Source organism: Chinchilla lanigera, unplaced genomic scaffold, assembly GCF_000276665.1.
Source record: "Chinchilla lanigera isolate Chin_1 unplaced genomic scaffold, ChiLan1.0 scaffold00046, whole genome shotgun sequence".
Taxonomy (NCBI): domain Eukaryota; kingdom Metazoa; phylum Chordata; class Mammalia; order Rodentia; family Chinchillidae; genus Chinchilla; species Chinchilla lanigera.
Window position 1 is genome coordinate 14,327,467 of NW_004955447.1, and position 13,558 is coordinate 14,341,024.

General features: G+C 47.2%; 1 long non-coding RNA gene across 1 annotated transcript; it reads right to left on the reverse strand.

Moving 5' to 3' along the window:
- Nucleotides 1-6,594: 6,594 nt before the first annotated feature.
- On the reverse strand, nucleotides 6,595-7,539 carry LOC102024517. Its single transcript, XR_262426.2, has 3 exons — nucleotides 7,411-7,539; nucleotides 7,098-7,309; nucleotides 6,595-6,635 (listed from the first exon to the last, which is right to left on the reverse strand). It is a non-coding gene; the product is annotated as an uncharacterized LOC102024517 (long non-coding RNA).
- Between the last annotated feature and the right edge of the window lie 6,019 nt (nucleotides 7,540-13,558).

A 13,558-nucleotide genomic window follows, 5' to 3' on the forward strand; every position in this document is an offset into this window, starting at 1 on the left:
TCATACAAAATAGAAACGTGGTACTGGAGATCGAAGCCAGGGCCTCTGCACGGAGGTACATCCCCAGTTGTTGTTTTTTTTTTGTTTGTTTGTTTTGTTTTTTCCTGTACCGGGAATCGAACTCATGACCTTACACTTGCCAGGCAGGCGCTGTGCCGCTGAGCTAAATCCCTAGCCCCTCTTTTTTGTTTTGAGATAGGGTCTCGCTCAGTGCTGTCAGATGCCCAGGCTGGGTCTGAACTTTTGCCCTCCTGCCTTGGCCTCCTAGAGTGCTGGGATTTTGGTGTGCACTACCACACTAGGCTAGAAATGTTTACCATTTCAGGAGCTGAGAGATCCAAGATCAAGGTGTGATCAGATTTGCCGTCGGGCCAGTGCTCGCTTTCTGTGCACAGGTAGCGTCTTCTTGCTGTTTCCGCGGTGGAAGCGGAAGTGACCCCCTTGGGCTCACTGTATAAGGGGCCTTCACCCCACTTATGCAGGAGCTCATGACCTAATCACACACCAGAGTCCCCTTGCTCATCCCATCTCCTCGGGAGTTAGCGTTTTCACATATGAATCTTGGGGTGGACACTACCAGACCATAATCCCTAGTCTGTAAGGAGCTTTTGTCTTAGTTTCGATATGATGACATTGCTTTTGGCTGATTTTCATAAAAAGAGAGATGCTACCATTATGCAACTAGAACCAGAAACCCAAATTCAGAGATGGGTTTAAATCTTGACTCCACTGCTTTTTGTGCAACCTTGGGCAGAAGTTACTTCAACGTTTTCCTTTTTAATTTCCTCTTCTTTTATGGGGCTCTGAAAGGACTATGAACAGAACCTAAGGAGATGATGGTTGTAAAGGTCTGAGCACACGCTTGGCACCTTACATGCTCCATACAGAGGAGCTATGCCCGCGCCAGGTGTGACCACAACCTACCAGCAAGCTCTGCTTAACAGCTACTCAGCTGTTACTTAGGGGAAAAAATCTTCCAGATTTATATGATTACGGTAAAGAGATCAGGGGTTCCAAAAGTATGTTCTACAGGATACTACCACTCAAGAAACAGTTGCAGGGCAGGGATATAGCTCAGGCACAACGCCCGCCTCGCAAGCACAAGGTCCTGAGATCGATTCCTGGTGCCAAAAAGAAACGGTTGAGTGGTATGACTCAGCAACAGAGAGGGAGCTTACCGACAAATGATCGCCGGGCACTGTGCCCTGGGTACTGTGCCCCAGTCTGCCCTGTGCAGATCCTGGGCACATCCCTCCTCGGTGGTGTCACTGTGGGCCAGGCCAGGAGGGACGCAGGCACCGAGCAGCACTGCAGCATTGCAGGTGCACAGGGAACGGACGCCCTGAGTGGCTGCAGGACTGAGCCCATGGGCGTCCTGAGTGAAGACAAAGGAACTGGCGACCTTTCTGCACAGGGAGAAAATGCAGACCCTCAGGACCTAGGAGCCCTGTCTGCACAGCATGCGGAGGTGCTGTGCAAGCCCTTGGCCCAGATGAGGGGAGATTCTTTTCTCAAAGAATGTGGGAAGGTTTCCCTTCCTGACCTTAACGACCGAGGTGAGGAGGGTGGCGAGAGAGGCCTGCTCCTTTCTGGCACGGATGCGATGCTAAAGGCCCAGCGCGCCTGCGGCTCATGCTGGTGGACAGTGGGAGAGAAACTCCTGTGAGAAGACTTCCGACCCCAGCCCTCTACCCTTCTTGCCCTGGTTTTCTTTTGTTTGATTGGTTTTTGTCTTTTTGAGACAGGGTCTTGCTATACAGTTCAGGCTGGCCTTGAGCTCACTTTGTAGCCCAGGCTGGCTTCAGACACGCAGCGATCCTCTTGCCTCAGCCTCCCGAGTGCTGGGATTAAAGGCATGCACCACCGGCTAGAATCTGTTTTTACTTTTGTGTGTGTCTGTATCTACTATGATTTTCTATGTACAAAAGATGATGTCTTTCAGCATAGAACAGTTTTTCTTTTTTGTTTCCAATAAGGGTGTCTCTCTCTCTTTTTTTAATCACGAAATTGCCATGTTTAGGCCCTCTAGTGTTTTTTTCCCTTTCCCCTCAGATCCTGCTTCCCTCCGACGGGGTCCTCTCCCTCCAGACCCTGCTTCCTCAGACAGGATTCTCCACATAGGCCCTGCTTCTCTCCTCTCCTCAGCTGTTAGGTTTCCTAACTACAGAAGTGTCAGAGTCAGAGCAGTGCTGGCTGCAACATGGGCAGGGACCCTTTGGTGGTGGTGGTGGAGGAGAATTTTACAGACCCAGACCAGCTGCTCGGTAGCTCCGTCCCTGTGATTTTGTTTGATTTAGGCAAGTTTATGTGTTTCTCAAGTTTAACAATAAGGTTAGAACCAGGCAGACATGGTGATGCACACCTGCAATCCCCTCTGTGGAGGCGGAAGCAGTGTATGAGCATTACAAGTTCAAGGCGAACCTAGGGCCATAGTGAGTTCAAGGCCAGTCTGGACTACCCAGCAAGATGCTCTCCAAGAACAAAACAAAGCAGAACAAAAATGTTAAACTCTCCTTTGCATCCAGACAAGAACTTCCTCCCTCCTCCGAGGGAGGCCCTCTGCCCTGCTGTGCCCTCTCAGACCCTGACTGGAAGCCAGTCTTTTCCCTGACCTTTGGGAAAACACTCAGTATTTCACCAGAGCTACTGTTTTACTTGTAGGTTCTTGGTACCTACCTGACTGAACAAAACACCAGGCCCCGGACTGGACAAACTGAAAGCGCAGGAGACGTCACTGGGGGTCTCACTGGGGGTGGGGGGTGGGGCAGTCAGGGTGGCTCAGGGGACCATGTGGATTCTGGGTTGACCTCAGGGGCTCAGGCTCTCTGCGCCATCTGGTCAGCTCCCTGCAGGTTCGTCCTAGGCTCAGCTTGCTTTCGGGTTGAAAGCCATCTGCACAAGTCGTCAGACGATGGTGTCTCCTGGCTGAGGCCTACGGGGTGGGGAGAGGGTGAGACGGGGCGAGGGCGCCCGGAGGGAACCATCGCCTGCATCCCTGCTGGATCAGCGGGCAGCCCAGTCTTGCGACACAGCCTCCCTGGCTCTGTGACCTTCCTCAGGGAGCAGGACCCCTCCTGTCCTCCTAGTGGTCATCCTGCGGGGTGTAACAGAGAACAGGACATAAGCCGGCCTTGCTAGAGAGCAGACTGCAGGGTCCTTTCCTCCTGTCAGATTCCACCAGTGCTGTGATGACGGAACACTCCGTGTTTTCGTACTGGCGGTGGTCACAGGGAGTCGGCGCTTGAGGTAGCGCCGGGCCCCACCAAGAGTGCTTGGGTAATGATCAGGTCTGAATAAGGCCATCGTGCACACCAGGGTCAGTTTCATGGTTTTGATACTGTACTGCAGGATGCTAACGTTGAGGGAAGCATGCGGCCTCCTTGCCCTGCCTTTGAACTTCCTGTCACTCTATCATTATTTTAAAAAATTCTAGCTGGGCATGGTGGCATGTGCCTGAGAGTCCAGCACTCAGGAGGCTGAGGCAAAGGGTAGCAAGCTCAAGGCCAGCCTGCTCTACATAACAAGTGTGGGGCCAGCCTGGATCACAGAGCAAAGCACTGCCGTGGAAGGAAGAGAGGGGGGAGGTGGGCTGAGAGGCACTGGGACAGGAGCTGGGCCCTGCTTCCCGGAGGGTCCGTGTCCACCAGGCCGAGACTCCGCTGCGGGAGTGGCTGGACAGTGACCGCTCCGACCTCCCTGCGAAACACGCCTCAGAGGCAGCAAGCTCAGGCGGAGGCGCCCCTGCCTCGGGCACAGAGGAGGAGCCCCAGGAGTGGCCCGCCGTTCCTCCCGCTCGCACAAGGCCGGGGCGGCTGCCCAAACCGTCGCAAAACACCGGTAGGACCAGAGTCTGTCTTTAAATTTTTGATGATTTGTTCATGATGAGTTCTGGGCATTAATTTTGATTTATTAAAATGTTGCATTAAAATAGTACTCACCCAGCACTCAGGCCGAGGCAGGAGGATTGTAAATTTGAGGCCAGCCTGGCTAATTTAGAAAGACTTTGTTTTAGTTTTTTTAAAATTTTCATCCTAAAAAAAATTTCATCCTAATAAGTGAGGGTTTTGCTTTTGTTTTTGTTTTTTGTGCTGAGGATGGCACCTGGGCCAGGCACATGGCAGGTATGCCCTCTGCCATTGAGCTACATCCTCGCATCCTCTGTTTGTTTGTTCTTGAGACAGGGTCTTGCTATGTAGTCCGGGGTTGCCTGGAACTTTCGTCCATCCTCCTGCCTTAGGCTCCCCAGTGCTGGGATTCCAGGAATGTGCCACCATGCCTGGTACATCTCTTTTTTCTCCTTTGCCCTAGTCTCAGCCCTGTAGGGGCCTCTATTTATAAAACTTTTTGGTAAGTCATTCATTGAGCTCATCTATTGCTTTTATGGGGGGGGGGAAGCGTCTTACTATATAGCCCTGGCTGGCCTTGGACTCACTGTGTAGCCTAGGCTGGCCTCGGACTCACTGCGATCCTCCATGCCAAGCATCTCTTGCGTTTTGAATAGAATTTAGGTAAAAAAAGGTTTCATATAGCTGTATAACATAACTCACAAGCCTTTCTTCTTTTTCTTCCTTTTCTTCTCCTGTTCCCTTTCTGTCTCCGTCTGTCTCTCTTTTGGTCTTTCATACTGGAGGTTGAGTTCAGGGCCTTTGCCCTAAACTACATCCCCAGCCTTTTTTGCTTTTGGGTTTTAAACAGGGTCTCACTAAGTAGATTAGTTGTCCAGGCTGGGCTTGAACTTTCAATCCTCCTCCTCCTGCCTCAGCCTCCCAGAGTGCCAGGGTTATGGGCACATCCACAGTGCCCGTCCTTCTTCGTGCTTTTCTAAAGCCTGCAGATGCAATCAAATCCTTCTAGGACCGCAGGACCTGGTCTTCAGCGCCAAGACCATGATTCCTCCAGCTTCAGAAACTCCCTTCCAGCCAGCAGACATTCTTTATTCTGAAGAGGACTTTGTTCAACTCTGAGTAGGAGCTAAAATCTAAGTTATGTAAAAACAATTATAAAAAAAGCACTGCAGTTACTTTCTTCCGGTCCACTGGTACTTACTGAAAGTGCTTTTTTAAGAAACTGGTCTGACAGAAACTGCAAGTACAGGTAGCCGGAACCCCAAACAAATAACAATGTTAAAAAAAAAAAAGTAAGGAAAGAAAAGCACTTAGGTGCAGCACTTAAAGAGCTGCACGGCTGAGCTCCTATCTGGCCCTGAGTGTCCACCCTGCTGTGGTCTTTCCTCCTCCACAGTCAGACAGAGGTGCAGAGGGTCCTGGCTGCTCCTCCTCTCATGGCCAGCAGGGGTCCCACTGGGGGCGAAGACAGGGGCTGCCTGGTGAGCCTTCAGCGAGGTACAAAGGATTCTGTCCAGCAGTAGGTTAGTAAGGTAGACCAGGAAGGAAAAATGCAATAAAATATTTTGTGCCTTATTTTCTCTAAACACCTTGCAAAAAGCAAAACACAAAACCAAACCCAGTCCAGATGCTGCTCAAAGAGCTCATCCTCCGCCTGCAGATAACACGTGTACCTAACAATGTCCACCCACTGGGCCAGCCCCGTCCCTCCACCGCACAGCTGACCCTGCTTGTGCAGCCTTGGTCTGGGGTCTGCTGGGCCACAGCTCCATGCAACGCCACTGTGCAGGCCTCTGATTCACCAGGGCTTGGGGCCAGGCCTGGTGTGAGTCTGGTGTAACTGGCATTTCCAGCTTGTGTCTCCCCGAGCCCATGTTGCTCCAGATACTCCAGCAGCAACCTTTGAAAAAGGAGCCAGGCTGGGACAGAGGGATCAAGCTGCCTGGAGTCGAGACCCTGATAACCACTAAGCTGGCTGAGCCGGAAGGCAGAGCACACTGCACCCTTACATGCTGGGTGCTGGGTCCCTTGGGGGTGGTGGGGCTGTCACATCTGCAGCCACAACCAGAGGAGGCAGGACTTCTCTTCTGACCCGCTCCAAGCCAGGCACAGGCTGTGCTCTTGGCCCTCCTGCTAATACAGATACCACTGCTCTGCGAAGCCCAGGCCCCTCATCAGATCTTTCTGGACATCCAAGGTAGTTTCTCTCCACCCTTAGGTCACCTCGGTTACAACGCTCTGTTCTCTGCTGCCAGCATCCTGCGCCGTCACCCCACGTGCAGGGCAAAGGAGAGGAGAGCACTCCAGCCCCTCTGAGGGTTAGGTTTTAAAGGTTTACTTAGGTTTTACTAGGACTGAAGAGTAGTACACTAGGCCAGAAATGCCCCTTCCCCCAAAGACATTCACATCAGACCCCAGAATCTGTGAATTTTTATTTTGGGGACAGAAAAAGGTCTTTGGAGAGGTGATGAATGTAGGCACCTGGGCAGGAGGCAGGGGGTCAGCAGTACCCACGTGGGCCCTGTTGTGGTCAATACATTGTGTCCACTTGAGGAGTCCAGAAGCTTAAGGAAATGACTGGGCAGTTCTACACCCTGGGGTGAAAAGGACAGGCCCTTACCGCTCTGGGATGTTGCTCCTTGTGTCAGTGTGAGAAGTTTAGAAGGTTAACTAAGTGACTCGGCAGGGGGCCAGGGTGCTCACTTTGTATTCATCCTGGGCCTGTAGGGCTGGGATACAGCTCAGCGGCACAGCCCTTGCCTGGGAAGCACAAGGTGGTGAGTTCCATTCCTGGTACCACAAAAAAAAGAGAGAGAGACGGTATACATCCTGGGCCTGTGCGAGAGGACGGCATGGAGACGGTGTGAGTGCTACAGGCCCCCTGGGCGGGGGCAGTCTGCTTACAGTATAAGGGAGGGAAGAGGCTTGCTCCTCTCCCCTTTTTTTGCTCTTGTTGCTTTTGCTGTGTTGTCCCGCCTTCAAGTGTTGCCCTGTGCCCTGCCACCCTGCCTTGGAGCCAGCTGAGTGTGGACTGAAACCTCCACAAACTGTGAGCTACATAAACCTTTTCTCTCTCTTCCACGAAGAGGTGAGGAATAGATAGTACCTTAGAGGCCAAAGGGAGTGTGGGGCAGCTGACACTTTGACTCTGGGCAAGGGGCCTCCAGAACTGTGAGATGATAATTTTCTCTTTGTTAAACCACCTGGGAGCACGGGACACACAGGCACACACAGCACACATACCTCACCTACCTGGCTTCCTGATATGCCTGCATACATTTGGGGAGCAAGGACTTATTTTTAGGTGACATAAGGGGAGATGCCATCACAAATGGCATCCTGGTCGCCCTCCAACTCCTTGAGACAGTCTTCATGGCTAAAAGTTTCTCTTCCTCAATTTCCTGAAGACTCTGCCGTAAACCTTATTTTTACATTGCCAGATTGAACCGCAGCATACTCCTCACCTAAAGAACGAGATTTTGCAGAGTATAGTAATTTTAAATAAAGACACTCTATCAGTCATTCACCCATTGGTAGGACAAAATACCTGACACCCACAACTTACAAGAGAGGTTGGATTATGGTTTCAGAGGGTTCAGTCCATGTTTGGCTGGGTGGCACGGCAGAAGGACCAAGCAGAGGAAAGCTGCTCATCGTACAGCAGCTGGAAGCAGAGGAGAAGGGCGGAGCTGGGGACAACAATACAGTCTTCCAGGGACGCGCTGCCTCTGACTGGGACCCACCTTCTACCAGCACATTCACCTATGAGCTCATCAATGGGTGACAAGCTCACGCTCATCATCCAGTCATTTTCCAAATGCCCCACCTCTGAACACAGGACACATCTGTGGGACAATGTAGATCTAAACCACACCAGGTACCTCAAGCTGTGGTACAGGATGTGGTAGGGAACCCACGGCATGTGTACCACGGTGGACATGCAGAGCATGTCTTGGCATGTGAGCCAAGTTGCCCCAGCAAGGCCACATTGATTTTTCTAAACTAAAACCCCGGTATTCAGGTTTAATTGCAGTGTCGGCGCTGTGCGAGGAATAAGAGTGGATTTGGGGTTGCACTTCAGGCACTCGGTCTCTAAAGGGTTTGCCTTCACTGGTATATGGTGACCTACTATTGGGTGTTTTGGAAAATTCTTAGACAAAATATTGGATTTTGAACAGCATGACTGTGTAACAGCATGTCTAGTGTAAACTTATTCTTTAAAAAACTATTGGAAAAAAGTTTTTAAAAAAGTTAATGAATTGAAATCATTCAAATAACCCAAAGATCAAAGCATACAAAGGACTAGGGTGAAACTCCTCCTCCCATGCCTGTCCTCTAGCCACCAACTTCCCACCCTACCATCGCTTCCTTCTTCAAAGGAAATAGGTTGCTTCTCATTATCCTCCCAGAAATGTTCTCTGCACAGATAGTATTATCCTATGCACACTTGAAAACCTCCTAATTGAAGTATTGCATACACAAAGTGCACACCTCAATTAATTTTCTTCTGCCAGCTGTGTTTGTGCCACCACAGAAGCTCTCACTGTTGGAGGCCGTTCCGCGTGTTTTTGGTCCTTACATCCTTTGAGGGTCTCCACAATTCTCAGTGTCAGTGCCAACCTCTTGCTGTCTTGGTACTTGATGCAGTAGGGTGTCTTAGTCCGTTGTGCACTGCTGTAGCAATTCCTCAGTCTGGGCACTTTATAGAGAACAGAGATTTACTTCTTCAGATCTGGACTCTGGGAAGAGCAAGGTTCTGGGGCTCGCATCTGGGGACGGTGTCTCGCTGTGTCCCCAGGTGCAGAGGCAGAAGGAAGGGAGAGCATTCACAGGTGCAAGAAGGATGAGGGTCTGACCAGCCCTTTCACCAGGAGCCCACCCTCTCAGTAGCTCCCCATGAGGGGACCCCAGCAGGATTGCTTCCACTTCTCAGCACAGTCATGCTGGGGTTGTTTCCAACGTATGGGGGACTGTGAGGGCGCTTTCAAAGCATGGAATAAGATAACTTTGATTTTAATAGCTTAGGTTACCTTACGAAAATGGGATTATCCAGTAAGGTTGTGTGGCTTTTTCACTCAACATTATGTTCATGAGGCTCTTCCATATTTTAAAGAAATTTTTATTTATTTATCTATTTATTTTTATTTTTTGAGACAGGGTCTCGCTATGCAGTTCAGGCTGGCCTTGTGCTCACTGTGTAGCCCAAGTTGGCCTTGAACTTACAGTGATCCTCCTCCCCCATTCTCCCGAGTGCTGGGATTAGAGGTGTGTGCCACCACACCCAGCTAGTTCTTCCATATTGAAAAATGGTCCTAGTTTGTTCTTTTTCAGTAGTGTTTAATATTTCATTATTGTATTGCTGTTTTTGCAACTAGCTTTTTTCATTTTACAATGTATCTCAGCGAGATACTGTACTCATGATAAGGATATTCTGTTATCGTGATAAGGATATTCTGTATCATGATAAGGATAAGGAGTATCCTTATCTCTTTTTGTTAGTATTAGTATTGTATCGTGTAAATGTAATATCAGTTATTTTTTACTTGTCCTGTATGATAGACATTTAATAACAAACTGTATTTAAAACTGATACTTTCTTCTAGTAGAACAAGAACTAATTTGATAGTACTCTCAGTACTATGAAAATATTTTCACATGAAACATCACTTTTAGTGATATCTTATTTTAAAAAATATTTACTTGGAGCTGACATACTTAATTTTCAGAGAACCTAGGTGCAGGGAACCCCAAGTGCCCCATGAGTAAATGACCCACACAGCCCAGAGGACAAGTGGAAGGAGGGTGGGACCGGAGCTTGAGAAACAAGTTAGTTCTTCTGATCCCGGATGAGCCATGATCCGGGACCCAGCCCGGGGCCGTACGCCTCACCTGTCAGCCACGGTGGCTTTCAGGTTTCTGTGCTGAGAAACCAGAACAGAGAAACTCCGACTCGTGAAGAAAACCTGAAATTCTTCTGTATTTGGGTCATAAACATTTCAGCAAGAGCAGAAAGCAGAGGTGTCTCAGGTGACATTAATAAAATACCCTACTCCTTTGATGTCACTGTAGGAAGCTGTTGACTCATTTACGAGCAAGCCTCTACTTCAGACACAAAGAATTACTGTGGAATAAACACGTTCCCGCGTGAGTTTTGTTGTCAGTTACTTTCAAATGACTTTTCTCTGCAAGTTCATTAACGGTGACAGGTCAGATTTTTCCTTGAGATAATGTATGAACAGCAAGACTGACATTAACCAGATGCTTCTCATCTACGCTTTCACATATGTAAATGAATTACTTCAGAGACTCTTTGATTCTCTCTCCAGTTCACACACGAAAGGTAGTTTCACCACAGAATTAATCTGAAAAACAGTTACGTGGTGTATTAGTCCCAAAATTGGGCTGTGTAAAATGCTGTGTGAAAGCAACAATCAAAATCTCACTATTCAGATTGCGTACCATGGCCAGTTCCGCAATAGTCAGTCTCCTGTTTGTTGTGGTTGCTAACTCTGCCTGAGTGGGAAAATCAAATTGTGTGGGTTTTTTTTTCTCCGGTACCGGGAACCGAACTCACGACCTCGCGCTTGCCAGGCAGGCGATTTTGCCGCTGAGCTAAATCCCCAGCCCCCAAATTGTGTGGTTTGAATTTTTGTTTGTAAACTCATTTCTAGTGGGAATTTTTTTCCCCAGTATTGGGGATTGAACCCAGTGTCTTGAGCATACTAGGCAAGCCCTCTACCATTAAGTTGCATCCTCAACCCTTTTTATTTAATTAATTAATTAATTAATTTTTTTGGTGCCAGGAATAAAACTCAGGACCTTGTTCTTGCCAGACAGGCACTGTGCTGCTGAGCTATATCCCCGGCCCTATTTTGTTTTATTTTATTATTTTTGAGACAGGGTCTTGCTGTGTAGTTCAGGTTGGCTTTGAGCTCACTATGTAACCCAGGCTGGCCTTGACCTTGTGGCAATCCTCCTGCCTCAGCCTCCCAAGTGCTGGGAATACAGGCATGTGCCACCACACCCAGCTACCATTTTATTTTATTTTGAGGAGGGTATTTCTAAGTTGCCCAGGCTGGTCTGGAACTTGTGATCCTCCTGCATCAGCCTCCTAAGTAGCTGTGGTTACAGGCATGCATAGTAAAAATTTTTTGCTGTGAATTTCTCATGAACCCCAGTAGTGGAAATGTCTCTAAAAGGCAGTTTCTTTAGTTTTACCAGACTCCTGAGGGTTTCAGTGGTATTGATCAGTTTTTATATTAATTTGTTATTTCATGTGATTAAGGTCCCTACAGCACATAGGCAGTGTAATTCCTAGGTCTTGGGCTTTGATTCTTATAAATAACTTTTGTTTTTTTTGTTGTTGTTGTTTTGGGTCAGGGTCTTGCTATGCAGTTCAGGCTGGCCTTGAGCTCATTTTGTGGCCCAGGCTGGTAATGAACTTGAAAAGATCCTCCTGCTCCTGCCTCCCAAATGCTGGGATTGCAGTCATGTGCCACCATGCTTGGCAAATAGCATATTTTATAGAAACCTAACATCTCAGACACAAGAAAGCTGCAGAATTCATCTCCCTGGGATCTTGGGAAGAGTTTTTCTAGGTCTTGGTTTATGGACAAGACAGTGTTCCAGGATTCACTTCAATGTTCCAGGATTTATCTGGAGTCCAAATTCTAGCTCCCCTATCCCATATAACAAAACCTTCAAGTTTTCTGTCCTTAACCCTGTCTCCTGGGTTTGTATGTGAGTCTAAAAAAAAAGTAATTGTAGATGGAGAGCAAGTGATAAGAAATATAATTGAATCAACTTAACCAGGAGTTTTATTTTGTAAGTGCTTAACTTGAGGTGATCTGTGACCCTGGGATTGTCGTCAAATTCTCTATCTATGAATGACATCGCAGAGCCACTGTAACATAGCATACAGATGCATGCTCAGTGTTCATGTGGGCAAGACCTCCTTCTTCAATTGGGGGCAAGAATCACCCTGCATAAGCGGAAGTTGCCCCCACTCCTGCGGGGCAGAGGTCAGGAAGAGCAGCTCCCGGTGAAGGGGAAACCTGATCTTGGAGCCAGTCAAGCAGGGGTTCAAGTCCTGGCTCTGACACTTACAAACTGTGTGACTTTGGGAAGTTAAGTTGTTTTTTTTTTTAATTTGAAAGAGAAAAAAAACAATGATACAGAATTTCAGAACAAGATAACAGGAAATTAACAATGGTTATTCTATTACATATTGTTATCTTCAAAGTAGTTGCTCAGATTATAAGATATAGGCATGCAAAATTGTTCAAACAGTATACACACAAACTGTTCCTTTCAGTGAATAGAAATTAGTAGTATAATTATCTTGGCTATTGTGTGTATGTATATATATATATATATTTTTTTTTCTTTTCCCTTCCTTCTTTTCTCCTTTCCCCCATCCCAGTTGTTCTTTCCTTCACAGCAGTTTCTTTCCCTTTCACAATATCCATTATACATTTTGGGTCTTACTCTTTCAATTTCTTATACTAGGGAGAGAACATGATGTTTACACATGAGTCTGGTTTATTTCACTTTGCGTATAGTCTCTAGTTGCATCCATTTACCTATAAAAGCCTTAAGTTTATCCTTCTTTGTACCTGAGTAGTACTCCACTGTACGTTTGATCTTAGCCAAAAGGCCGAGAAGTGATTACTACTCCATTGTACAAAAATACCATGTCTTTTTTATCCATTCCTTGGTTGATGGGCCTTTGGGTTGTTATCAAGATTTAGCCATTAAACATGGGTGTACATATGTTGTTGTGGTATGATGTTTTTAATTCTTCTGGGAAAATACCCAGAAGGGGAATAGCTGGGTCAAACGGGACCTCTAATTCTAGATTTTTGAGAATCTCCACACTGATTTTTTTTTTCCTTTTTTTTTTTTGCCTTTTTGAGACAGGGTCTTGCTATGCAGTTCATGCTGGCCTTGAGCTCACTTTGTAGTCTAGGCTGGTCTCGAGCTCACAATGATCCTCCTGCCTCAGCCTCCCGAGTGCTGGGATTACAGGCATGAGCTACCACACCCGGCTCCACACTGATTTCCACAGTGGTTGCCCTACTCTACACTCCTACCAACAGTGGAGAAGGTTCTTGTCTCCCCACAGCCCTTCTAGCATTTGTTACTGGTTGATTCCTTGGTGATAGCCATTCTTTCCAGGGTGAGATGGAATCTCAGTGTTGTTTTAATTTGCATTTCTCGAATGACCAATGATGTGGAACATTTTTTCATATTTTTATTTGTCATTTGTATTTCTTTCTCTGAGAAGTATATATTCATCTCAGATGCCCATTTTTTGGACTGGATTTTTGAATTTTGGGGATCTGAGTTTTTTCAGTGCTTTATTTGTTCTGGATAGAAGCCCTTTGTCTGAGGGACAGTTGGCTAAAATTTTTTCCCAGTCTGTGGGTTTTCTTTTCACTCTGTTGGTGATTTATTTTGAAGCTCAAAATCTTTTTATTAAGATGAGATTCCAGGTGTTGATTCTTTGAAATAAGGGAAGTTAACAGTTTTTGAGCTTCAGTCACTTTTCTAAAAAATAAGGCTTAAATGGTCATTTCCCTGCAGTGTTGTCAAAAGTATTAATGAAATTCTGTACAGTAAGGTGAATGTTCTAGCACACGTACAATTAGCATTCCGGGAATTCAGCAACACTTGCACTTTTTCTCTTTCCTCTGCTATGTAAGTCAGCTTTC